Genomic DNA, 27358 nt, shown 5'->3' on the forward strand with positions numbered 1-27358 from the left:
GCAGCCGGTCGTGACATGAAACGGAAGCGGGTACAACATCACGCTGGCTTCCGGCCAAACCTACCGATTCCGACAGAGCAAATATTGTCGCTCCAGGGAGCGATCCGGGATCGACGCGAGATCCCGATCTACCATTGGAACAGACAACTCGCACTCCCGTTGTCCTGGCCAGAGCAGAAAAACCCTGCTCCGTATCTGCCATTGGAATTCAACATTAAAAAACTGTGACACTGGAAGACATATAGCACATATAATATGGTGAGGCTACCAAAAAAAATATATAATATATTATGCCTCTGCCCGTGCCTTTAGGTATAACGGGCTTAAACCAATAGAAAAATGAATAGGCATTTCCCCAATAAAGAATTTGCATTAAAAAAAAAAGGAAAAACATCTACTATCCAGCCAAGCCGCCGTCACGGGAACGGGCCAGCTCATAGCGGATTTATTTCGTTAGATGGTTTCACTGTGGTTGGGGCGCGTTCTACATGTATTTTGCCGGTAATATTTTGTTGAGATGGTTTTCAGGGTCGGAGAAGGGTCCGTCGAAAAGGCCAAGCTTTTGCCGTGTAGAGGGGGCTGGTGGTACTGGGCTTGTATTGTGTCCGGATGTTGTTCCTTGGGGAGATGGTCGGTGGATGGCTTGAGTACCTGTTAATTCTTAATGCAGAATAAATTAGAGGCCCCCCACCCCTTAATTTTGTTCCCAGGTGATTTTCCCCCTCCCTTCGTTTACCCTTTCCCTCCCTTTGAGTTCTCTTCCTTCCCTTTTTCTACCTGATTGGTTGGTGGTTCTGAGCCTCGGGGCTGCTGGGAAGACTCGTTTTGTTGGAGGAAATAGGGCAAGGCGAGGTGAGGGAAAGCCAGCTGCTAGGGGCCCCCCGTTGAAGGTGATGGAGATGTAGGAAGAGGGTGGGAAAGGGAGAGAGTTTGAGGATAATAAGACGGAAGGAGGGAATAGGGGGTAGACGAGCCGTACGTGAAAGTGCTGGAAGGTATATATAGTGGCTGCACAGCAACCATAATTCTGCATTAAGAAAGTATCCCAATACCCATAAAGAAAGGTGTTAGGCAAGAAGACAGAATCTCCCCAGTGCTATTCACTGCTTGCTTAGAGGAAGATTTCAGAGACTTGGAATGGGAGCAGTTAGGGATAAGGGTAGATGGAGAATACCTCAGTAATCTGCGATTTTCTGATAACATTGCCTTGCTAAGCAACTCGGGGATGAACTGCAAACAATTATTGATGACCTAGCCAGGAAAAGTAGAAAGGTAGGCTTGAAAATCAATGTGCAAAAGACTAAGGTAATGTTCAACAGCCTTGGGAAGGAAGAGTAGTTTACATTAGGTAGCGAAGTACTGGAAGTAGTAGGCGATTATGTCTACTTAGGACAGGTAGTAACCGCAGATCCGGACCATGAAAAGGAAATAACAAGAAGAATAAGATTGGGGTGGAGCGCATTTGGCAAGCACTCGCAGATTATGACTAGCAGCTTACCGATATCGCTCAAGAGGAAAGTATACAACTGTTGCATCTTACCTGTGCTCACCTATGGGGCTGAAACGTCGAGGCTAACCAAGAGAGTTCTACTTAAGTTGAGGACAACCCTGAGGACTATGGAACGAAAAATAGTAGGGGTAACATTAAGAGATAGGAAGCGTGCAGAGTGGGTCAGGGAAATAACTCAAGTTACCGTGGAAATTAAGAAGGCGAAATGGACATGAGCAGGACATGTAGTGCGAAGAGAGGATAACCGATGGTCGCTTAGGGTAACAAATTGGATTCCAAGAGAAGGAGAGCGTATCAGGGGGCGGCATTTTAATCCAGTTGTATGTGCTTGTGTGTCTGCCTGTTATGTGCCACTGAGTTGCCCATTCTTTGTGCATCTGTGTACGGAGTGGTTTTGACATATTGTTTTCTGATTGGGGTGTGGATTTGTGTGCCATGTTTGGCTGCCTCTTTAGCTGCTTCGTCTGCTAATGCGTTGCCAATTATTCCGGTGTGTGTTTGACACAGTGTATTGTGATATTGTGGTTTTGAGATGCTTGTGTGAAGGTTGTTTTGATATTGTGGATGAGTGGGTTAATGTTTGTTGGGTTTTTTAGACGTTTGAGTATTGATTAGCTGCCTGTGAGAATAGCTATTGTTCTGCAATGGGTATTGTTTGCGTAGCATATTGCCTGTATGATGGCATTGGTTTAGGCTTCAAAGGTAGAATCTAATTCGGTAGCTTGAATTGTTTTGTTTCCGTTAGTTGGTGTTTGAAATTTAGATTTGCTATTGCTGATCCGGATCCGGACTGTGAGCCGTCCTAGTATATTTAAAGGTCGGCGGACGTTGGATTTGTGCGCTGTAGTTAATTGTGTATAATTTTACAGGATGTGTAAGCCGAATGTCTGTCTTGTGTGCTATGTTGTTAGAGATGAGGAGGCTTCGTGTTGGTATGATTTGTTATGTAGATTTTTGTAGAGTGTGTTCTCCCGTTCAATGGTGAGGTGTATGGAGTGCATGTTTGATAGGATTGGGAGGGCCGAATTTGTACTGTTCTGAATGCTTTTTTTTTATTTTGGTGAGTGGAATTCTTTGAATTGTTTGTAGTTTTCTAAGAATTATTGAGCTAGGTGTGTACCAAAGTGGGGCGGAATAAACGATTAGTCTTTCTGTGGCGCGGATGTAGATGTCTCGAAGGTGTGATGGTTTCATGCTCCATGTATGTCCTGTGAATCTAGCAATAATTGTAGTGATTGTGAAGACCTTATGTTGTATGTCGTTTAGGTGTGGTAGAAATGATAGTTTGGATTCGAATGCTATGCCTAGTATTTTAACAGTTGTTTTATGGGCTAGTGTTTCAGAGGTTGTGCTTTGTGTCGAGAATGTGTGTTTTGGTCTATACCTGTGGTGGAGTGTTGTGTGTGTGTGTTAGGTTGCGGAGAGGTGCACAGGTTACTGGCCATAGCTTAGAGGTGGTTGTTCTTGGCTTACTGCCAGAGGGCTTCTTGCCTTGCGTGAAGTTGACGGAGGGTGGGGCAGGTTCTGCTGCCCATGGCCCAGGCAGCACAAGAGCCCGGGCCAATATTGTCAGTGAGTTGGCAGAGATCAGCCCTATGTAGGCCCAGCGCTGCCATCTTATGGCTGGTATTGGTAGTGCCATTCTATAACACGTCCAACACCGGCCCTGAGGATTTCATTGGTAATTATTATTGTCCGTACCTATTTATAATGATAACCACATTGGCCCGTCATATCCGATGCTCTCATAATATCGGTGGTACCATTATACGAGGATGGCAATGATGGGCCTGGATATCCGGCGTATCACCGGTGTTGGCGCTGCCATGAGAGAAGGATGGCTATAACGGACAGCATTAGCCGTCAGTCCATTGATGTCGGCCAATATTCGACATATGCTGGACAATAACGTGAGCTCTGTTACAATGGCCCTTCAATGTCAGATATACACTGGCATACCTTACATATCAACGGTATTGGCATTGCCCTTTCATAAGGATGGCTACATCGAACAGCATTAGCCATTACTCCACTGACGTTGGCTAATATATGCCATATGCTGGACAATACTGTCAGTTCTCTTACCATGTCCCGCCAGATGCTTTGGCATACACTTTAGTCAACATTGTCTTGTCTATTTTCACCTACTGGTCAATATTAGATGCAAATTAGCATGTGGCTGGAAATATTCCGTGGGAAACCGCATTAGCGTGCTTTTGCGGTTGGCAGGATCATTTAATACTTGGAGTCGTTAACTGTGCTGTTATAATCGACGTTTTCAAGTTACCTTTCCAATTTTAAATACCTCGGAAATCTCGTGTCTATATATTTATAGTTCCGCGGCGCTGGTTTCCGTCGTGTTTGCTTTAATCCCACCTAGCTGTTATTGATGTTGCTTGGGATTACACCATGTTCTTTTACACTAGATCTTCATTGACTTAAGCTGGCACAGTAATCAATCCGCATGTATACTGTGACGAATTTGGATGAGACCGACGATCGGTCAACGGCGTCAAATATCAGTAAGTTCACCACCGTTTGCTGGTCCGTCAGGGCGGCGGCAGCGATAAATAGCTCCACGCCGACCGGGAGAATAGAAAGAATCAAAACGACATGTCATATATCGTGCACAGGCAATGGTTGCTATTTTTTGTATTCTATTCGGCAATGGTCTAGGTTATTCCATGGCTGCTCTCGTGGCGATTCCTGCTGCTCTGGGAGAAGAGAATTCCAAAAGTTTTAGCAAATTTCTTTGCCCCCGAGTGTATTATTTTTAACAACAGTGGCTTCAAACAGACGATTACCGCAGGACACGCATGCAGTGCGATGCAAAACATGAGCGATAAGCGTCGGCCTATTAAGGCTCGTACGTGACTCAGATCGACTATGGCGAGCGCGCTTCCATCGAAATGCACTTTAAAAATACACTAGGCCGTTTAAGCTATACGAATACGAAGCATCGCAGCACATACTTTTGCTTAAACGATTTAACAATGGTGATCTAAATTAAAGCTGGGTTATTGAGCGGTAAATTAAACGTCGGTCCGCACATGCACGGACGTTCCCACATGTGGCAAATCGTATCGACGCTTCCTGCTTCGTTGTCGCTCTAAGAAGTGAAGTATTAGAAAAAACATGGAGAGAAAACACTGCACGTACAATCTCAGTATGAATAATATTAAGGTTATGCTTAAACAAATAACTGGGTTACAGTTTCACGTTTCTTCATCGCACTCGTTCGCACATTTGTTTTTTCTCAAGCGTCCACCCTTGTTGACGACACACCGCACACTTCAGTTCCAGTCCACTGATGGCACTCACTCGCGCCGAAATATAGACGCCCTGTTCGTAGCTTGCTATGTGCATTGAAAACATCACAAACAAAGGAAGAAAAACTTGGAGGCATGGCGCCAGCAACAGCGGCGCCGACTTGCCCGAGTGGATGCGCTCTGCAGGTGGGGTTGTCGCGTTACACGCTGCGCGATGCAATCCAAGACCCAGGCCCTGACGCTCCACGTGTGGTTCAAGGTGCCCACGGCCGCCGCCCGGGCGGGAATTTACGACGCAACGCGTCAGCCGCTATACTTTAAGGCTCTATTTCTTTCATATACCTATTTGACATACGCAGAGCTAGCGTAACGTACGTCTTAGGCTTTGCAAGACTAGACCATCGCATACGTGTACAATCAAAAGTACGACTGCAATGACCGTGGCGCATTATTCACTGATGGAATATCGCACACATACGGTACTGGTAAATGCTCTATGATTATCTTGAAGCACTCCTTCGGCAAACGAGTGCGACAGTTATTTGCTAAACAAGTCGAGAATATTCAAATCACTGCAGTGGTAAAAATGATCGCAGAGCCAGCTAGAGTCACCCGCGGCAAGGCGACGGGCCGGCTTCCACATTTCACAAGAACTTGAAACGCGAAAGATATCCGTGTGAGGCTTTGTCACACTGAATTTCATAGGAAATCAAAATAGCTTCGTGTAGCAGCCAGTATACAAGAACGGCAGCTCAGCAGAACATTTGATTCGACGCCACGCAAGTGCATTGATAGCATAATTTTTGAATTTCTGGATTATTTTTTTTTTCACAAGTGCGAAAAAAAGAAGTCTGTAACGTTTCTCCGCTTTAATTCACACCTCCAAATTCGCGATTCCGTCGTCGTTCACTGCAATACAATGCTTGCGCTGCATATGGCAAGAAGGAATAGCTGTAGAGTTCAAAAACTAAATAAAGCAGTCGTTGTTTTACAATTAAGCTTAATTCGTTATCAAAGCTTATTTATTCTATAACTACCTCCGTGGTGGAAGAGTTACAGGCGTGCGCGGGGAAGGTATCTTTTTTTTTTTTTTACAAAGATTGTGTATGGAGAGAAGATAACCACATGTAAACTGACTTGTTCGCAATAGAACGAAAAAAAATTGTGAAAGAAAAGACTGGAAACACAAACAAAATACGAAAAGGTACAATGGGTATATTAACAACTGGATTACAATAACACATCTTTGTTTCGCACACGCTCGTTCGCACAGTTTTCCAGCGCCTGCTCTCCGTGCTGACGCACCGCTCAATGCCGTCCTCGCGCACTTCGCACTCCTGTCGTGCAGTCGCAAAATTCTGGCAGCAAATCGCAAAAGGCTTTTGGGGTACTCACCTTCATTTTTTTTGTTTTGTTTTTTTTCATGCAAAGTTTGTTTCCCTAGACCAGTGTGAGCGAAAATCCTGCAGACGCTCACTTCGTCTGATCCGTGCATATTTAAGCGCATCGAGACGGTTTAGTAAAAGCTTGGTAGGGTAGTATTGCAAAACAAAAATGGGCTAGTGTGGCTAGATATTGCTAATTTTCGAAAGTTGCAGGAAAACGCCACTGCTTTCAATCATGTCTGCATCGCAGTGTAGCAGCACGACGCAGAGCTGGGACCATTTTTTTTAGGGGGGGGGGGGGGGGCTCGACGCTTTTCAAGAAATTTCATCAGTGTTGCTGTTTAATGCAAGAAACTGGATATAGCGTAACTGTACTCATTTACCAAACGAAGAGGTGGCGCTAACAAAGCAAGGCTGGAAACGCGTCTCTGTCGCTGAGGTCCTTCGCTCTGTGCGATGTGCACCAGCAGCAGCGACAGGCGTTGGCGTCGTCACGCGATGCATCGCCAGGGATTGTCGCCAGTAATTTTATGCTGTCTTCGGCAGGTAGAGGAGAACTCGACAGGTTCCGCAAGTTGAGAAAGTAGGAGACAATGATCCAATGATGTTCAACGAGGATGTATATTTACATGAGGAAAATAGTATACACTGACAAACTGTAAATCACAGTAACAAGAGTCACACAGAAAACTGTAACTTAAAACAAAATAGACTCTCACACAGAGAAGTCACTCTACAAGCCCTTACTTTTCTACCGAGCATTTCGGTTAAAGCCTAGGGACTGTACATACGTGCTAAGCACGGAGCCTCAATCTTGACTGCCAAACATGGTACGAGGACCGCGTTTTGATGACAAACATCAACAAAGACCCGAAAATAAAGCAGCCAATCAAATTATTGAAAATATGCCACAACCCCCGTGGGTTGGGAATAATCTTGGACCCAGGTCCTTAATTACGCCAAATAAAAAATTACCGACGATTACGTTACTTCCTAATGCGAAATTTGAGCGCACCAAATAAGCTGTTTCCCCTTTTCGATAGATTGAGGCAAAGAAATCGAGCAACACATGTATGCGCTATCACAGAATATATTTTTTATTTTTCACACATATTCCTTTCACAAAGACTCCCTTCTCGGCGGCGGCGATGAGCTTCTGCTTCGGCGGTGCGAACGGCAGGGTCTTCTCGACGGCGGCGATGAGCTTCTGCTTCAGCCTCGCTTACTGCTATGGATTCTGGCGGCGACGGCGCTGGGCCTCTGCTCTGGCAGCTCGTTGAGCAGCAGCAGCAGCAGCAGCAGCAGCAGCAGCAGCAGCAGCAGCAGCAGCAGCAGCAGCAGCAGCAGCAGCAGCAGCAGCAGCAGCAGCAGCAGCAGCAGCAGCAGCAGCAGCAGCAGCAGCAGCAGCAGCAGCAGCAGCAGCAGCAGCAGCAGCAGCAGCAGCAGCAGCAGCAGCAGCAGCAGCAGCAGCAGCAGCAGCAGCAGCAGCAGCAGCAGCAGCAGCAGCAGCAGCAGCAGCAGCAGCAGCAGCAGCAGCAGCAGCAGCAGCAGCAGCAGCAGCAGCAGCAGCAGCAGCAGCAGCAGCAGCAGCAGCAGCAGCAGCAGCAGCAGCAGCAGCAGCAGCAGCAGCAGCAGCAGCAGCAGCAGCAGCAGCAGCAGCAGCAGCAGCAGCAGCAGCAGCAGCAGCAGCAGCAGCAGCAGCAGCAGCAGCAGCAGCAGCAGCAGCAGCAGCAGCAGCAGCAGCAGCAGCAGCAGCAGCAGCAGCAGCAGCAGCAGCAGCAGCAGCAGCAGCAGCAGCAGCAGCAGCAGCAGCAGCAGCAGCAGCAGCAGCAGCAGCAGCAGCAGCAGCAGCAGCAGCAGCAGCAGCAGCAGCAGCAGCAGCAGCAGCAGCAGCAGCAGCAGCAGCAGCAGCAGCAGCAGCAGCAGCAGCAGCAGCAGCAGCAGCAGCAGCAGCAGCAGCAGCAGCAGCAGCAGCAGCAGCAGCAGCAGCAGCAGCAGCAGCAGCAGCAGCAGCAGCAGCAGCAGCAGCAGCAGCAGCAGCAGCAGCAGCAGCAGCAGCAGCAGCAGCAGCAGCAGCAGCAGCAGCAGCAGCAGCAGCAGCAGCAGCAGCAGCAGCAGCAGCAGCAGCAGCAGCAGCAGCAGCAGCAGCAGCAGCAGCAGCAGCAGCAGCAGCAGCAGCAGCAGCAGCAGCAGCAGCAGCAGCAGCAGCAGCAGCAGCAGCAGCAGCAGCAGCAGCAGCAGCAGCAGCAGCAGCAGCAGCAGCAGCAGCAGCAGCAGCAGCAGCAGCAGCAGCAGCAGCAGCAGCAGCAGCAGCAGCAGCAGCAGCAGCAGCAGCAGCAGCAGCAGCAGCAGCAGCAGCAGCAGCAGCAGCAGCAGCAGCAGCAGCAGCAGCAGCAGCAGCAGCAGCAGCAGCAGCAGCAGCAGCAGCAGCAGCAGCAGCAGCAGCAGCAGCAGCAGCAGCAGCAGCAGCAGCAGCAGCAGCAGCAGCAGCAGCAGCAGCAGCAGCAGCAGCAGCAGCAGCAGCAGCAGCAGCAGCAGCAGCAGCAGCAGCAGCAGCAGCAGCAGCAGCAGCAGCAGCAGCAGCAGCAGCAGCAGCAGCAGCAGCAGCAGCAGCAGCAGCAGCAGCAGCAGCAGCAGCAGCAGCAGCAGCAGCAGCAGCAGCAGCAGCAGCAGCAGCAGCAGCAGCAGCAGCAGCAGCAGCAGCAGCAGCAGCAGCAGCAGCAGCAGCAGCAGCAGCAGCAGCAGCAGCAGCAGCAGCAGCAGCAGCAGCAGCAGCAGCAGCAGCAGCAGCAGCAGCAGCAGCAGCAGCAGCAGCAGCAGCAGCAGCAGCAGCAGCAGCAGCAGCAGCAGCAGCAGCAGCAGCAGCAGCAGCAGCAGCAGCAGCAGCAGCAGCAGCAGCAGCAGCAGCAGCAGCAGCAGCAGCAGCAGCAGCAGCAGCAGCAGCGGCAGCGGCAGCGGCATCGGCAGCAGCGGCAGCGGCAGCGGCAGCGGCAGCGGCAGCAGCGGCAGCAGCAGCAGCAGCAGACGGAGGACTTCCACCGGTCGTCTCGCTCATGGCTCAGAAAGAACTGGCAGATAATTTCGCAGTGGCGAACGGCAGCGGCAATTTCGGCTCGGGCGGTGCACATATACAGATCCGCCGCCACCGATCTGGCTCTCTGCTTGCCACCGCACAGGGGTTGCATTGGAGGAGGAGCGAAGAAAGGAATTAAGTTCGAGCCGGCGCTTTGACAACCGGAGACTCGCAGGAAGAGGGGGGAAGGGGGGCGGCGTGTACACCCAGCGGCAAACAATGGGGGCCGGAGCGCGCGCAGCAAGCGGACAACGCGATAAAGGGAGGAGGGAAGAGATAGCAGCGACTGACTGATGCTGCTGACGCCGATAGTGAGTCAACCCCAGCTGCGGAGTTGGTCTCAGGGACAACGCCGCCGATGCCGACGCAAACAATATGATACCCTCGCTTCCGCAGCGCCAAGAACCAGGTCTAGCCGTGGGAAGGTGGTCACATATTCGTCGACGTGCCAGGGCCTATGTGAAATAACCGGCGCGTCGGCAACTGAAGAGCACCCTATCCGCCACACAGGAACAGGGGGGGGGACCCTCCCTTCCTCTTTCTGCATGGTGGCGACGGTGTTCTATGCAGTCACGTTATCTTGACTCTCTAGCGGCGTCAGCGGCATCCAGCGGTATCAGTCGGTCGCTGCTAGCGCTGGGGGGTGAAAGGGGGGCGGAGCTGGTTACGAGGCCGACGCCGACGCGAAACCCAGGAACGGACGCCAAAGAGCTGCGCTCTAAAATACAACATTCAAAACACACTCTCTCCACTCGCTGGTCCCCAAATCCTCTCACACGGCCCCTGTCTTTCCTTCCTCTCCCCGGCGTGTTTGCGACGCGACCTTGCAGCTGACGCCTTTGTGAAAGAAATGCCGCGTGGGATCTGGAGACTAGGCCACCCAGCCGTCCCGTTCGAGGAAAGGGGGGGGGGCACTGTCCCAGAGCAGTGTACAGTCGCCGTTGCTCGCATCCGATGTCTGGCGACACAGCGGGAGGCCGCTGGGCTGATTCCCTACTTGGGAGGGCCAAGGGTTGCGCCTATTGTTGCCTTCTGCAGGGCATTTAGTGAGCGTTTGTGGCAGTGCAAAAGGCTTCATTAACGGCGTCTCTCTGCACCCATGCTTGGCTCCACGGCGGGAGATGGCTGGACGAGCCGGCCGTAAAGTGGTTCGCAGAAGCGTGCCGCTGTTGTTCCCGGGTGATAAGGACGCGTCTGCCGTTCGCTTCTTGGCGACGCCTCGGGGCGAAGGGACGAAACAAACCAAGCCTCGCGCGCGCCCGCGCCCAAGAAGAGGGGAGAAAAGGAGAAAAAAACAACAGCGCTCGCTCCTTGGCCTCGGCGCGTGGGGGGTTCGACCGCCAGCTCGACTCCACGTGCGAGTGGCTTTTCACTGCGGCCTTACACGTCCCTCCTAAGAGGGTAAATGAGCTTGGAATCCGGTCATTTACACACACACACACACACAAGAAAAACACAGGCCGCCACACTCTTCTTCAGGCGACCATTTCGCCAGGCTACAGCGCCCCTAAATCTGCCCCCACTGAGGAAACCCGTACACTCGAAGTCGGGAAATAAAACCAATACAATTCAACGACACTGAAAACACGAAATTTCTTCATGACAGCATGCCAAATCTTGCATTGCGTACAGCAGTGTGCCCTATATTTGCTTTGCATGAGGCACCCCCATGTAAAGACATACAAAAAAATTGCACTACAAGAGCACGTGTAGGCTACACAGAGTTCGCCCTAGCCCCAGTGTCAGCACAAAAGCACTCCTCCGTGGCGCACAGTTGTAGTACGCGTCACACATCACATAACACGGCGCGTGACGGGAACACTCACGCCACTGCACAGTTCCCGCTCCGTCATGCAACTGTCTTTACACCACTGCTTGGTGTTGCCAAACAGTTCCGTGCACGCCACCCGTTGGGTGACGTGCACGCTTTCGCGCCTGGTGAAGCTAGCATGGCTATGCCAAATAACCAGATCCGAAATTGGACAGTAAGTCTTTACTTCGTGCCGGTACTTTGCACAAGATTTGTACGAGGGCTCTAATGACGAGGCTAGCCCATGCAGTTTCCTGCGCTGGCGAAGTGAGTTTGGCACGCGTCTGCTGCTATACGCCGGAACACTATAGATCTCGTGCGCAACTCGGCGCCCGCGTTGTCGTGTAGCAGTGGCCTTTAGCGCCTGCGGCACATCGTTGCCGCCTCTCGCGGCGCCAGCACTAGAGATCCTTGCACTGACCGTTGATGGGAGACTGCTTCCCAAAACAGAAACGTCGTCGCGCCTTGCCTTCGGCGGCTTCGACTTTCTGAGGCCGCGTACTGCTGTCATGCCTACACAAATTTTGAGAGGCCCACCTGCGTACTCCTTGCTACTACTGTGCTGTCGTTTAGCGTTTTCGCTCTCTTAACCAGAGATATCAAACTGGCCAGAATCCGTTACTGCGCCCTCTGTATCAAATGGAGCGGGCGCCCTCACCGTAAGCTCAGCCTCGACACCTGTTGCGCGTAGATCCCCACACGGGGCGCACTCCGGCTCCGTCGGCTGATCAGCTCGCACTTCGGAAGCGAAATTTCTGTGCGCGGGATCCGCGCCGCTGCTGTCGGGCTCAGACGGCTGATCTTCGCTATCCCGCACCGAGCGATATGCTAAGCCTTCTTCAGATAGTAACTTCTGCTGGTTCCGTTCATTTGGATTAGCTCCGTGTCGAGGTCTTTGCGAACGGACTCACCAGACTTAGCCATAGCTGATACTGCCAAGGGGTCGTCAGTTTCTTCGCGAATTTCTACGTGCGCCACGACACTGCTCGTGCAGTTCGTCTCGCCCCCTAACGCAAGCTCATCTAGCCGCGCCTGCGGGGCTGCACTATCAGTTTCCGCCGCTCCCTGCCCTGAACTAGCAACTTTTTGTTCATCCTGGCTATCCGCATTCGTCGAATGCCGGGAGGGGCAGCTCTCAACTGAACTAATGCTTTCTGCCACGGGGACGTCTAACTGTCGCTGCTCCAATCCTGCTAACGGCTCGTCTGTTTTTTCGCGAATTTCCAATCGCGCCACGACACTGCTCGTGCAGTTCGTCTCGCCCCCTAACGATAGCTCCTTTAGCTGCGCCTGCGGGGCTGCATTATCAGTTTCCTCCGCTCCCTGCCCTGAATTAGCAACGCTTCGCTCGTCCAGGCTATCTGCATTCGTTGAATACCGGGAGGGCCAGCTCTCAACTGAACTAGTACTTTCTGCCACCGGTCCAACGTCTAACTGTCGCTGCTCCGTTGCTGCGAATGGCTCGTCCGTGTTTTCGCGAATTTCCAATCGCGCCACGGCACTGCTCGTGCAGTTCGTCTCGCCCCCTAACGCAAGCTCTCCTAGCTGCGCCTTTGGGGCTGCACTGGAAGTTTCCGCCGCTCCCTGCCCTGAGCTAGAAACGCTTCGCTCGTCCAGGCTATCTGCATTCGTCGAATACCGGGAGGGGCAGCCCTCAACTGCACTAGTGTTTTCTGCCACGGGGCCAAGGTCTAACTGTCGCTGCTCCGTTGCTTCGGACGCAGTTTTAGCTTTTCCGCCGCCGGCATGCTGACGCATCAGCGCTCTCATCAATCTCTCTTCCTCTCTCAGAATTTCCCGTTTTTTTCGCTCCAAATCCAATTCAAGTTGCCGAATTACCAGACGCTCTTCCTCCGTCAGGGGATATGCATAAGCCTTGCTTTCAATCATATCTGGCGTCCTTACTGCCTAGTACCTCACTTTCCCTTGCACAAGCCAAGTCAACCTCGACCAGACGCGAGAAATCCCACTCACTCGTCACCAGCGTCGCTGTGGGTAGTAGCACCAAGCCCGGGAGTCACGCCTTGGCTGGTCGTCCTCGGCAGGTGGCTTGCACAGTCGTCCTTTGGCTGCCGCTGCTGCTGCCCGAGGCCTTGTTGCTTGCTGCTTTGTGGTAGGGTGCCGAATCCTGTCGTACTGCGCCAGAAATATTATGCTGTCTTCGGCAGGTAGAGGAGAACTCGACAGGTTCCGCAAGTTGAGAAAGTAGGAGACGATGATCCAATGATGTTCAACGAGGATGTATATTTACATGAGGAAAATAGTATACATTGGCAAACTGTAAATTACAGTAACAAGAGTCACGCAGACAAGTGTAACTTAAAACAAAATAGACTCTCACACAGAGAAGTCACTCTACAAGCCCTTACTTTTCTACCGAGCATTTCGGTTAAAGCCTAGGGACTGTACATACGTGCTAAGCACGGAGCCTCAATCTTGACTGCCAAACATGGTCCGAGGACCGCTTTTTGATCACAAATATCAACAAAGACCCGAGGGCGATCACCTTAGGTGATCCGCCCCGAAAATAAAGCAGCCAATCAAATTATTAAAAAACATGCCGCAACCCCCGTGGTTTGGGAATAATCTTGGACCCAGGTCCTTAATTACGCCAAATAAAAATACAACATTCAACACACACACTCTATCCACTCGCTGGTTCCCAAATCGTCTCACACGGCCCCTGTCTTTCCTTCCTCTCCCCGGCGTGTTTGCGACGCGAGCTTGCAGCTGACGCCTTTGTGAAAGAAACGCCGCGGGGGATCTGGAGACTAGGCCACCCAGCCGTCCCGTTCGAGGAAAGGGGGGGGGGGCACTGTCCCAGAGCAGTGTACAGTCGCCGTTGCTCGCACCCGATGTCTGGCGACACACCGGGAGGCCGCTGGGCTGATTCCCTACTTGGGAGGGCCAAGGGTCGAGCCTATTGTCGCCTTCTGCAGGGCATTTAGTGAGCGCTTGTGGCAGTGCAAAAGGCTTCATTAACAGCGTCTCTCTGCACCCATGCTTGGCTCTATGGCGGCAGATCGCTGGACGAGCCGGCCGTAAAGTGGTTCGCAGAAGCGTGCCGCTGTTGTTCCCGGCTGATAAGGACGCGTCTGCGGTTCGCTTCTTGGCGACACCTCGGGGCGAAGGGACGAAACAAACCAAGCCTCGCGCGCGCCCGCGCCCAAGAAGAGGGGAGAAAAGGAGAAAAAAAAAACAGCGCTCGCTCCTTGGCCTCGGCGCGTGGGGGGTTCGACCGTCAGCTCGACTCCACGTGCGAGTGGCTTTTCACTGCGGCCTTACATCGCCTAATTTTTTCTTTCTGTATCGTTGCTTCAGTTGCAATAGATCAGTTGCAAAACCTACACGTCAGCTTCCCGGTGCGGCAGACATTCCTGCACAATGGCGGCATAGACTTTGGGGTAATAGTCGGGCACAGTGCTAGCACATCGCCTGACGGGTAGGGTAATTTCCGCACCTCTTGCCCATTCGTCACTGTATTATTCGCTTGCGCATTGTCGCCCACTGTTCCCCTCTCTGGTTAGTGTCCCTTTTCCAAATTTTCTTTCTTCCCCCCTAGGGTGACAGTGCTCCCTCCTTTATTCCAGTGTTAAGAATGCCCGCAAACCTTTCTCTGACAATGGCCTGTGCGTGGGGAACTGCATCCCAAGCAGCGTGGACTGTGGTAGATGCATGTCCTGCACCTATTATCCCTGAATCAGGTTCTGTTGCCACTGTGCACGAATTCCTGCCTCACAGGGAAGCCGACTGGTAGGTTTTGCAACTGGTCTGTTATAGCATGTCCAGCAGGGCCGGAGCCTTAAGTGTGAGCGCTGGGTGGGCTCAGGCAATTTCAGTTCGGGCCGGGTTCGGATTTGTAGCATGAGGCCCAGGTCGGGCTCAAAATTTATGCCCGTGCACACCTCTAGTCGCGTCGGTTGTGTAGCACACGTTAGGCGCCCGTGCATGCTTTTAATTTTGTTCTTCGCACCATGACTCTTTGCTTCAGCATCAAGACTGCATGAAACATCAGTATGCATTTTCCGGTCGTTATGCTAACTGATCGCCCCACCGCCCTCGCACGCCTATGTTATACCATGTGTAAAATAGAGTTGCAATTAGTCCATTTTTTGAGACAACTTTCAATTGAAATTATAGATTAACTAAACAGAGAAGAGCCGTGGTATGCTGTTATCAGGATTTAGAGGCATCGATTTAATGGAGACTTTCTTTCCTTGCATTTAGGACTGCTCTATAACGCCCGCAGTCCAGCTGGTCCACTTGTATCATCGCACTGCGTTTGCACAAGCAATTATCTGTCATCAAAGAGGTGCTGCCTGATGTGAGGCAGACAACATCGTCAAAATTTTGGTGCTGCAAAACCTGTCAACAACTGTGGGAGCCTTGCCATGAAAAATGCTGTGTGTAAGGAAACGTTGCCTCGGTAGGTATGACACGTTGCCTTTGTTTTGCATTATATAAAGGCTTTAAATGCTCTGCTGGCTTTTTGCTATATGATTGCATGCTATATGACTTTTTCTGGCTTTTAGCTCAAGGCTTACTTGTTCAGAAGTCTTGCCCACAGTATGTTGAAAATATCCTTCATGTCCCTGGCAGTGCTTTAATAGCTGGTGCTTTACTTCGTTGCTTTATTTCAACAGTATGTGACTATTTCATGTGGAGGCATGATTGAGTGGACCCGTGGTGTAATAGCACAATGACAGACTTTCCTTGTTGAACTGACGAAGTAGTTGTCATTTGCGTACCACGGGAGTGCAGATGCTTTAAGTGATGGAATATTTAGCATACTTGATTATGCTTGCATTACAAGAAATCTCAGGAAGCCTGTATTGAGGTTGCAGAGAAGAAAGCCATTCAGTATTGCTCAGGTTATTTGCCTTCCACCCTCCCTTCATTATTGCTGCCTGCACTGTATGTATTTGTTCATACAGACATGCAGTTACTGACTGCTTGTACATTTCTGGTTGCCTACACTGGCTTCAGCCATGTAGATGTAATATTACTTTGATATAAAACAGGCTACTTACTTTGCTCAAAGTGACAATTATAAATAATTCTCTCCCCAAGCCATTGAGATTCGCCATTAGCTCCCAACTCGCTTTATTCGCAGCTGCAATGAATTTATTATGTAACCCTAGAGCAAGACATTTGCAGAAAGGAGATCATCATGCAATACTCGTTCAAATTTTGTAAATTTTTGAGAACATTCTGTTTGGTTTTGCATATGCTTCTGTGTTCGGAAAACAAAGCAGACTTGCTAACAGTGCAAGAGGGGTGGGCTGTAAGACAAAAGGAAATTATTAGTACAGCTGCTCATTCAGGGGTGCATTCCTTGTGCATTTATTGCTCTTATATATGTGCACCTTTGCCTGCATGCTTGCCAGGGCTTTCCCCATAATGGGTGGCAGTGATCTTGCCGCCTACCTCTCAGGGGGACTGCCCTTTTCCAACTACCTGCCCACAACCAACTCTCCTTCTGGGATTCAAATTTGTCATATTCAAGGCCGATTTTCTGTGTTTGATGTTGCCAGTGACGCCATTTAAGATATGCAGTGTGCATCATAGGTCCATTAGTTTCATTTCGGGATGTTGTCACCCCTTATATTCCTTACTCATATTTCTTTTTCTACATCCCCTTGCAACTGCCAAATGAAATAAGACGTATGAAACTGTCAAACTCCCGCAGTTTCTGAATGCTATGTCAACAACAAAAAAGCTTTTGCATGCTTAATAAAAGTAGAAATGATCCCCCGATTTTTTTTTATTGTTATGTCTAGTCAAACGGTTTAGTGAACCGCCACATGACCATGCAAATTGCAACTGTAAGTGCACTGAGGAGTCATGCGTTAGAGCAAGCATATGGATCTTGTGTTGCTTAGCTGCTTAACTCCAAATATCCTCCTTTGTCAGAGAAGATATTTTTTTAGAAAACTGGATGAGCCAGAAGAGAGCAGATTGGAATCTTAGCAGCATTGTTACTTGTTACACGTGCGTTCCACCCCTGTATACATGAACTCGGCAGAATTGGGTTGAGTACGTCTGTCGAGTGAAAAATCAGTTGTGGGGTTCATGTATACACAGTCGGGTCGAGTAAAATAGGCGGCGGATCGGATCTCGTTAACTCGCTTGCAGGGCGTAGGTTAATTCGCTTGACCCGCTTATCTAAAGGCATGTAGACGCTGTCCAGTCGGGGAGTCTAGTTATGGGGAACTCTGGGATATGAAAAAGCCTCTGGAGCGGCGACGAGCGTCACTCGATATGAACGCTTTTTAGCGCTCATCAACGATAAAAAATAATCGAAGCTCTCGATAGTAAAAGGCAATGGGATCAAATACGAGTAAGAACTCGCACAATAACTTCGAATCTCGATGCTACGCTCTGCTACGATACTAACTCACTAGAAAGCGAGTTCATGTAGATAGCCGAGTCGAGAATTATGACCTTGCTTAGTCAACGCTGATTCAACCCGGAGCTGTCGAGTCCATGTAAACAGGGCTATTGTACTTGTAATTTTGGGTGAACTCTCAGTTCGTGTATTGCACATTAAATTTGAGTGATATTGGTGCTTTTTTGCGTATGCGCTGTTTTGTTCTGCAAACAGTACTATTTCTCCAGACACAATCTTATTTTTAATTTGAGTACAAAATATTGTCCATTTTTGAAAAAAAAATAATTTGTGAGGCTGTTAAGAAATTTTGATTTTGGAATATATTCACAAAATATCAACATTTTATAGATACTGAAATATAAAATGTGTGCGAAACAACTTTTCAGCTCAGGATTAAACTGGTTTTTCAAGGTACTTGTGATAGGGTGAAAGTAAACAATCCCTGTCATGTAGATGTATCGTTTTTTTATGATCCCATAGGCACATCAAGCATTGTATATTAAGGTGTACTTAAGCAATGAAAATAATATTTGGCCTCAGATATTCAGGCAGATTACTATTCTCTATACCAATAACTACTATGAATAGGCTTGAAGAAATCAGATGCCCGAGCACCACACCTTGTACCTGGACATAAAATCACCCATGTATGCCCTATTGAAAAAAATCTGTATATAGGACCTATTCATATGCGGTTATTGGACATGGGAGTTGTGGGAGTTGAGGGAGTGGTAGGAGTAGTAGGAGTAGTAGGAGTCGCAGGCTATGTGCGTTGTCAAATGTGGTCAGCGCCCCTCGTTGTGGGGAAAATGAGGATGCAGGCTAAAAAGACGTTCAGGTAAATAAAAAATGCACGTAAATAAAAAAAAATGAAAAAAAAATTGTGCCGCACCAGGAATCGAACCATGATCCCACGGATTACCCCGTATACCAGCCCAGCACGCTAACCACTACACCACGGCGACTGATGGCTTGTATGCTTATATTCATCGTTTTCTATTGCGATTTTCTGTTTCGCTCTTTGCAACTTTTTATTCTGTGGGGTCGTCCTTCGACGATTGCCCTGTAAACACGCTGAACCTTTTTCTTTTCTATCAATACACATAGGCAATATCATCTATCATTCAAATGTATCAGTGTTTTGCACGTACACCTAAGAATATGCGAATATGTTACGTACTGGCTATTTTTTCGCCGTGTTAGAGCGCATTTTTCTTTCTACTACACAGATATCTCGTACGGATCCGCTTGTCATATATATGACCTTTTAACTTCCCATGCTGCCAGCGGAGCAGCGGCGGCGGTATTTTACTTCCCATCGCTCCCTTTGAATATGCAAACCCTTAAATAAGCATCGCTGTTGATATGCAGCTATCAATGAATGGTTCGGTAAGCGGCGACGTGTGTTTTGAGTTATGCTGGAACATAATTATGTTCATGTGGAAAGGCGAATTTATTCCCTGCACTTCCGTATTGCAGACTCGTCATCAGTTACAGATATGAACGTGCGTCATAAGGTCGGAAGACGTGCAGCGATTGTTGATTGTAATTACCGCATGCGCTCACAGCAGCGCATGCAGAAATCGAAATGTAAAACAAACTTTCATGTTCATTTCATTCAAATTTGAATAAGGCTTTCTTGTTTTTAATTCTTGATTGAATTTAGCGGGGACACCGCATGCGTATATCAAACTTTGCCTTTTCAAACTTCCATAAACAAATCCTGATTAAGGAGCCCGTCCAACTCCTGTATCATGGTACACAGGACCTATTCACAACTCCGATAACTCCTAATATATATCCCACATGTGATACACAGGAGATAAAGGAGTCTGAAAAGGAGTAACAGGACCTATATGCATATCCTGCGCGTCCTCCTACTAGTCCTGAATGCGTCTTTATGGGTCCTTTATGCCCGATTTCGGCTCCTGCATACTCCCATATTATTTCATACAGGACCTATTAAAACCGCAAATAGGTTTTTTCAATAGGGTGCCTAACTGATTATAATCTTGCACGTGGAAGGTTGCCGATGGTATAGCCATATGATTAACTGTGATGAGGGAAAATATATACCTGGTAGGCTGCTAGCTGATAAGGAAGTACGATATCATTGTACTCAGATCTAGCATAACATTTTCCTGCCTATGCAAAGTAAATTTCTAGTACTTGCTCAATTGCTCATTGCAGGCTGCCTGTAATAATTTTAGCTGAACAAGCATGCACAGTATGATTACTAGAACTTCTTGTTGGGCTTGTTCGTGTTTATTTATTATTAACTGAAGGTGCCAAAACAATGCACGCACACAAGAAAAGAACGGGACAGAGTTCCACTCACAACTGATTTATTGTGCTGAACAAAGTACATATATATCTCACTGCCGGCGCATGCGCAAGGAACACATTCAGCTACATCACATTCAGCATCATGTAGTTTAGGCTAAGCTATGTTCAAGAAATGCTTTCTCACAGAAAGAGGTTGTGGTATGAGGCATGGGCTTCTTGAACATATCTTAAACTACATGATGCTGAATGGGTTCCTTGCGCATATGCCGGCAGTGAGATATGTATTTACTTTACTCTGCACACTAAATCAGTCGTGAATGGCGCTCTGTCCCGTTCTTCTTTTCTTGTTTGTGTGCATGTTGGTCTGGTGTCTTTAATTTATAATGAGCACTGTATGAAAACTATTCCATGGTACATTACAAGTAAAGCAATTGTTTATAGTAGAATGCAACAAGCAATAAAGCTGTGAAAACTAAAAAGCTGGAACTTGAAATGGTACGGTTATCTTGAGAATATCTGCGATGTACACATCTCCCTCAATTAGCTGATTGAAGATAGCTTGATTGATTCTGTCAGGGCAATTATTTCTTTATTCTGGCCGCAGTAATGTATGCCTGCCTGTAACTGGTGTACTGCAGAAAAGTATTCTTTAATGTGTTCTTTAATATCCAGTTTTGTATGCTTAGTAATTCATATTGTCTATTGCAGGCAGGAATGTAAGAGTGTTTTAAAAATTGAGTTCTGGAGCCTGAACCATCATATTTTCAGGAACTGTAATTCTATATGAACACTAAGTATCCACCTGAAGTTATCGGTTTGCCGGAAGCAGGTTTTTCCTTCCAAATATCTGTCTTTTGTATCTCGAATGGATATTATTTTGCATATATGTCTATTATCCCTACGTCATAAGATGCTGCATGCCATTGCAGGCTAAAAAACCTGTCGCAATGTGCTCTAAAAGAAGAATGTGTGGTAATAGGCCTTCAATATATACAGTAGAACCCCTTTATAGTAAAGCCACTGACGCCAGCGAAAATATTTACTATATCATGGTCTTTACTGTATCAGTGGTCTGTGATGACATGGTCCTGAAAGTGCTGTCTAGTAGTTAAATAGGCACTTACTGAACACATCTTGTTGCTTAATAAAAAAAAATCCTAAATACCGTCCATCTCGATTTTATTATATCTTTGTGTGATTTTTTCATTATAAAATTTCTCTACATCTTGTGGAAGTACCTCTGAAATATGAAGACGTGATTACGAATGCAACCAAGTTCGATTTCATGCAAAAACTAAAGCTTTGCATGAACATGGTGTCCCTTTTTGCTCTTTCTGTCTTTTAAAAGGTAATAAATGATAAATTCGCATGGCACTCAAGTGCTGTAAGACCTTATTTCGCTGCAACTCCACTTTCTGCCACCACTGCCTCATGATTTGTACTGCACATTGCAGTGAATGTTGACCCATTTCTTTCCCTTCCCTATTTCTTGCTGCACTTTTACTCCTTTCCTTTCTGAATGGAACATGCCGCCTCCTTGCTATGTTTGTAGACAACTTTACTTTTTTCTTCTTCGCGCTGCGCGCTTTCCCTCACGACTCCAAGGCTTCTGTAAAGTAGGCTTCTTCTGACTGCTACTACGGCTAGTAGTAAAGCCACCTAAACGAACACTCGGGGTTATTGTTCTGTTTTCAAATACAAAGTCTTGGCCTTTCAACTCTAGGTAGTGCGCGGGAGTCGTCGCCATGGCCAGAAGCACTTTACCCGATTTTTACCAAAATCATCTTTACTGTAAAGGGGGAAAATGTACAGTTGCCTATGGAAGATGAACTCGGACTTTAGTTTCACTTTACTATATCAGAGGTTTTACTATAGCGGGGTTCTGTATTTTGTACTCAATCATATAGAGCACCCAGACTTCAAATATGTGTGTGGATAAGTGTTGAGAAGGTGAGTTTAGATCTTATGGTGATATATGCTTGTCTTCTGTGCAGATGTCATTTGTAAGACCCACGGTCCAATCTCCTCAACAAACTGTTCCTGAATGGTTGTTTCCTGCGGGGCGCCCAGCTTACTACCTGGGCCATGCGCTTCCCCCGCCCCCTCAACCTCGTCACTTGATCCATTAACCCTTCAATGCCAACTATCATGCTGAACACAGTCCACTGCCATTTTCCATCCATGGTGGACACTGCCCTGGAATGCACCCATGCTCAGCCTCCTATTTCTGCAACTCCTCTCGCACTACAAAGCTATAGTGCATCAACCCTGCTCAACATGTCCAGCCCCTTCCATCATGACCAATGCACACTGCACCCCATCACCTCTACCTGCACTACCTGATCATGTGCTGCTTAGTGCCCTGTTTCCAATTACACCTACTAGCCTCTCCCATATTAACCCTGTACCCAATGCCTGCTGCACTGCATTTTGGCCCTCTGATGTCCTTGTGGCATGTACATGTATATGAGCTCTCAATAAAATGTTTTCGGAAAATATTTTGCTTGCCTCATTTAATTGCATGGTTTTAATGGCTCCTTAGGGAGATGACATGCAAGGTGGTATTGGGAAATGACTGCATAAGAAAACCACAATTGTCAGAGTGACAGTTAAGCAAATGGCAGCAGTAAGGACAAGAATGAAATAACTGCATGGCTAAAGGTGGCTTAACAGCGGCAGTGCCAATGCCACGTGTGCCAATGAATACTTGTTGCATGCCAATAAATACCAATATGTGATACTAGCGGCTCGGCCGGTTTACTGCCAATGTCACATGTGCCAATGAATACTAGTGGCATTGCAGTACTGACACTAGGGGCACGGCCTGCTGATTGCCTATGTTGGCAGTGCCAAGACCGGTGCAATGTGGGCATATAAGCCGGACCAATATATAAAAATGTAGTAATTTCTCAAAAATCCAGTGTTACGCCAATGTTGGTACCAATTTTTGTCGACGTTGGGCCAGGGTTGGTGCGATGTTGGTGTGCTGCCTGGGGGGGGGGGTGCTCAGCAAAGTGGCAAACAGAGACCGCGCACTCTCTGCACCTGGCTGTGTCGCTGCGGCAGTCGTCTTCATGGTGGCGCTGCGCACATATGATGCATGCCCGGTCTCTGTTGCGGCAGTGCTTTGCTACGTGTCCGTAGGTGGCGCACTGCGTGCAAAGTGGGGTGTTATGGTTTATGTCTATAGGGAAGGAGGTCCATCCCACCCGAACCAGCTGTCTCCTTCAGGCGGTGGTATGTGTTCATGCTGGTGGCCAGGATGACAACCCTCCTTCCATTAGGATTGACTTCCTCCGCCTTTTCAGGCACAACCGGTTGTGCCTTTTCAGTTCTGGGATGATTTCCTCCCTCTCCATCTCCGTGGGGAGGAAAGCAGCAATGGGGGCTAGTTGGTTTGCCATTTTAAGAATTTTCGCGCTACGATATACACAGATACACAAGAGAGCAGGAACCATGTACACAGGACAAGCGCGCACTGACAACTAAGGTTTATTGATAACAGGGTTACATTTAAAACATTCCACACGCACTCTCTGATACAAGAAATCCCGCAAACTCACTGAACAGGCAGTGTCGCATCCCTACGCACCTACGCTCCTTTATTAACTGTATCTCATGATTAATAAGCATGTCTGATGGCGTGCTTACGCACTTGTCTTCTGCAGCTTCCCATATCTGAAACGCTTCTTTTATTTCTCTTTCTTTTCTGTCTTTTGAACGGCCTAAGATTGTGGTTCCTTCAAAGTCTGACTTGCATTTGTGTTTTGCGCAATGGGGTGCGAGATTTCCAGGGTTATTGATTTTACCTATATCATTACAGTGTTCCTTTAACCTCGTGCTCATCTGTTGCAGAAAAACACCTACAAATTTTGAGTGACAACAAAAGGATGCGGAAAAATAATTTAGGGCAAGTTAGTAATGTGGCCGCCATTCCGTACGTAGTACATATTGTATCCCATGCTTTAAATAAAGTTGCTTGTAGGTATGATATCCAGCTCGTGTTCACCGCTCCGAAAACGTTAATAAGCCTGTGCCATAAAATGACTAATGATCAGGAAGATAGAGTCAACACATGCGGAATTGCGCACAAAAAAGGATTTGTTGAGTGTGATACAGGCATTGTGTATAGCATTCCCTTATCATGCGGAATGAGGTACATAGATCAGACAGGCAGGTGTTTGAACACGAGGTTAAAGAAACACTGTAATGATCTAGGTAAAATCAATAACCGTGGAAACCTCGCACCCCAGTGCGCAATACACAAATGCAAGCCAGACTTTGAAGGAACCACAATCTTAGGCCGTTCAAAAGACAGAAAAGAAAGAGAAATAAAAGAAGCGTTTCAGATATGGGAAGCTGGAGAAGAGAATTGCGTAAGCACGCCATCAGTAATGCTAATGATGAAATAAAGTTTGCGAGATTTCTTGTATCAGAGAGTGCGTTTGGAATGTTTTAAATGTATACCCCTGTTATCAATAAACCTTAGTTGTCAGTGCGCGCTTGTCCTGTGTACGTGGTTCCTGCTTTCTTGTGTATGTGTGTATATCGTAGCGCAAAAACTCTTGAAATGAAGTCCTTGGGGAGGCCGACTATCTTAAACATCAGCCCCCTTAGGGCTGGTTGGTGTGTTGATAGCTCGTGAGCTCTCGGGTTGTTCTCAAGAGCACTCTAGAGCCTCTTTATCTCATCCTCGCTGGTGGAGCTGACCACCACACCGTCCCCGTTGACCCGCATCTCCACATTTGGATCATAGGTTTTTGGAGGAACGTGGAAATAGCTGTTGGCTTTGTGCCATTCGATGATTTCGCCTGTATGACTATGGCGTTAGTCTGGAGGGGGGGTTCCTTTTGTTGGAGCTTTGGGATCTCCATGGCCTGAAGGCCTGTGCGCGGGGGAGGAGCCTTAATCTCCCTGAGGGCCCTCAGGGAGCCCGTGAGCTCTGCGTGCTTGAGTGCAGCCGAAATGAGGGCAGTCTTTACGTTATTAAAAGCCTCAAGGAGTTTGTTTGCCAGTGCTGTGGAAAGGCCGTGACCCCGGCCTGCTGCGATGGCCTGCATAAATTCGAGGTCGTTCCTCTGGAGGATGGCGGCCGGTTTCTCTTTTCCTTCTGTTGTAGTCGTCCCCTCCTCTGGGCCTGGTGCCTGTGCTGGGATATTGTCCCGGGTGGGAGGACTGCTGGGCGTCTCCTCCTCATCCTCGGACTGGTCCGAATTCTGTTCTGAGCTCGATGAGCTATCGGAGGTGCTCAGAAGGTTGTTTCCTTGGTTAGGGTTTTGTTTACACAGTGCCTGGCTGCCGGTGCCTGCCGGTGTACTAGCCATCTCCGAGGGGGATTTTTTGCTTTGGAGCCCTTTTTCTTTGTGAGAACTGTATAATGGGACGTGTACCTCTGCATTTCTGTTATTATTGTGTGTTTCCCTCAGTGATAAATTGGAATTGGTAAAGTGCATGCAGTTTTGGTAGATACCTATATTTGGGTCCTAATAAAATGGCATGACACTCCGACACTCAAAAATAAAAACAGTGTCAAAAGACACAAACAATGAGAATTCACTGAATACAAGAGTAATAGATCGTGGTACAAAGGCTAGAATACGTTGCGCAGTTTAGATTAGGAGAGTAGGTTGTACTGTAAAAAGAAAAAGAAATAGCCAAAATTTTCCTCCGCTACCCCTCTTTCCCTTTTTTATAGCTAATCAGGCGATACTTTGTAGACTTAATTGGTGATATTAGAAGTAAGAAGGGTGAGATGGTTGGGGTGTAACGAAAAAGGTCAGGTGTGGGGAAGTTAAATGATTGCGGAGGTCAGGCCGGTCGGGGTATTGAAAATGACTAAGTCCAATTTTAGGATTTTGAGTGAAATGTTGGAAATGAAGTTTAAGTGAACGGAATGTGTTGTTTCTGGGTGTTGTTCAGGTCGGGATGAAGAGAGGAGGGCAATTCTTGTGGTTTGAGAGAGTTAGGGATGATTCCACTAAGCTCGTGGGAGTGGAGGCTCGAAGGTGTTGGTTTGGGGCTAAATCCGAAATTGAAGATTTAGGTTAAAATAGTGCAGTTTTGGATTGCGTGGGGGATTTGTGCGAATTAAGTGTTGTTTTTTTCGGGACGGAGAGTACTTTTATCGGGTTAGGAATGCTGAGTAAGTGTTGCTTTGGAAGATTGCTACACACGTGGAGGTCTGTGGCTAAAGCCGAATTTGAAAATTCTGGAAAAAATAGTGTAGATTTGGAATGTATGGGGGGATGTGTGCGCGTTTAGTGTTGTTTTGTTCAGAAAGAGTTTCACTTTAAGGATATGTGGTTATGGACACTGTATAACCATTAGTTTAAAAGGTATGTAAGCACGAGGGGAACAAGACAAAGGAATTTGAGGTTTTCCGTTAATATTGTTACGATGAAATAGCAAAGGGGTGTTTATTTACAGTGATATGGCAGTGGGATAAGGTGAAGCCTACTAGCCCCAGGCACCAACGCTTCGTCTTCTTCTTCTGCCTCACCATCACCATCCCTCGTCGTCGTCATTAGCGTGACATTTCCCCCCTACTCAGACGAAGCCCTCTGGGCGTGTTCGTGAGTCGTGCGAGGCTGACACGGCTTCAAGCGGGCAACATGACACAGTTCGGTTTTGGCAGACCGGCGACCCGATGCTGTCAGGCGGGCTATCCCATAAGTTAAATCACTAAGGCGTTTGATAACCACATATGGGCCGTCATAATGGGCCAAGAGTTTTTGATGTAGGCCACGGCGCCGAATTGGACGCCATAGCCAGACTAAATCACCTACAGAGTACGTGACCCGCCGGTGACTGGAATCGTATCGCACTTTGGAACGTTCTTGTGAAGCACCAGACCGTAATCGGGCGATTCTCCGAGCTTCTTCGGCGAGACAGAGGGTCGCAGCCAGGCAGGGGTCTTCACGGCTTGTGAAGGGCAGGATAGTATCCAGAGAGTAGCGTGGCGGTCTGGCGTAAAGCAGAAAAAATGGACTGTATCCAGTCGTCTCATGCGTGGCGGTATTAAACGCATACGTGATGAAGGGCAGTATGGTGTCCCAGTTCTTATGCCCTGCGTCCACATACATGGCTAGCATGTTGATAAGCGTTCTGTTGACGCGCTCAGTCAAGCCATTTGTCTGGGGATGGTATGGCGTCGAGTGTCGGAAAGTTACGGCGCATAAACGCATGAGCTCTTCAACAACATCAGCAGTGAATTGTCGGCCCCGGTCAGTGATGACAATTCGTGGCGGCCCGTGTCGTAAGATGACTGAGTGCAGCAAGAAAAGCGACACCTGATGCGCCGTAGCAGATGGAAGAGCGGCGGTTTCACAGTAACGTGTGAGATAGTCCACGCAGATTACAATCCAGCGATTTCCATCCACGGACTTCGGAAACGGACCTACGAGGTCAATGCCTACTTGATCAAACGGTGCTGTCGGGGTCTTCACAGGGTGCAGCAAGCCAGACGGAGTTGCAGTTGGACGTTTGTGGCGTTGACATTGCTTGCAACTGGCAACGTATTGTTCAACCGTCGAGCGCATTCTGAGCCAGTAAAATCTTTCTTGAGCACGGTGGAGTGTTCTAACCGATCCCAAATGCCCAGAAGTTGGATTATCATGCATAACACGCAATACGTC

At 48.3% G+C, this 27358-nt stretch overlaps 1 pseudogene; it reads right to left on the bottom strand.

Annotated features, from left to right (window-relative positions):
* Positions 1 to 25048, bottom strand: part of LOC146200778 (uncharacterized) — a 42890-nt pseudogene extending 17842 nt beyond the window's left edge.
* Positions 25049 to 27358: the final 2310 nt, after the last annotated feature.

This window comes from Amblyomma maculatum, chromosome 2 (genome assembly GCF_055883805.1).
Source record: "Amblyomma maculatum isolate TAMU_Amacu chromosome 2, ASM5588380v1, whole genome shotgun sequence".
NCBI classification, from domain to species: domain Eukaryota; kingdom Metazoa; phylum Arthropoda; class Arachnida; order Ixodida; family Ixodidae; genus Amblyomma; species Amblyomma maculatum.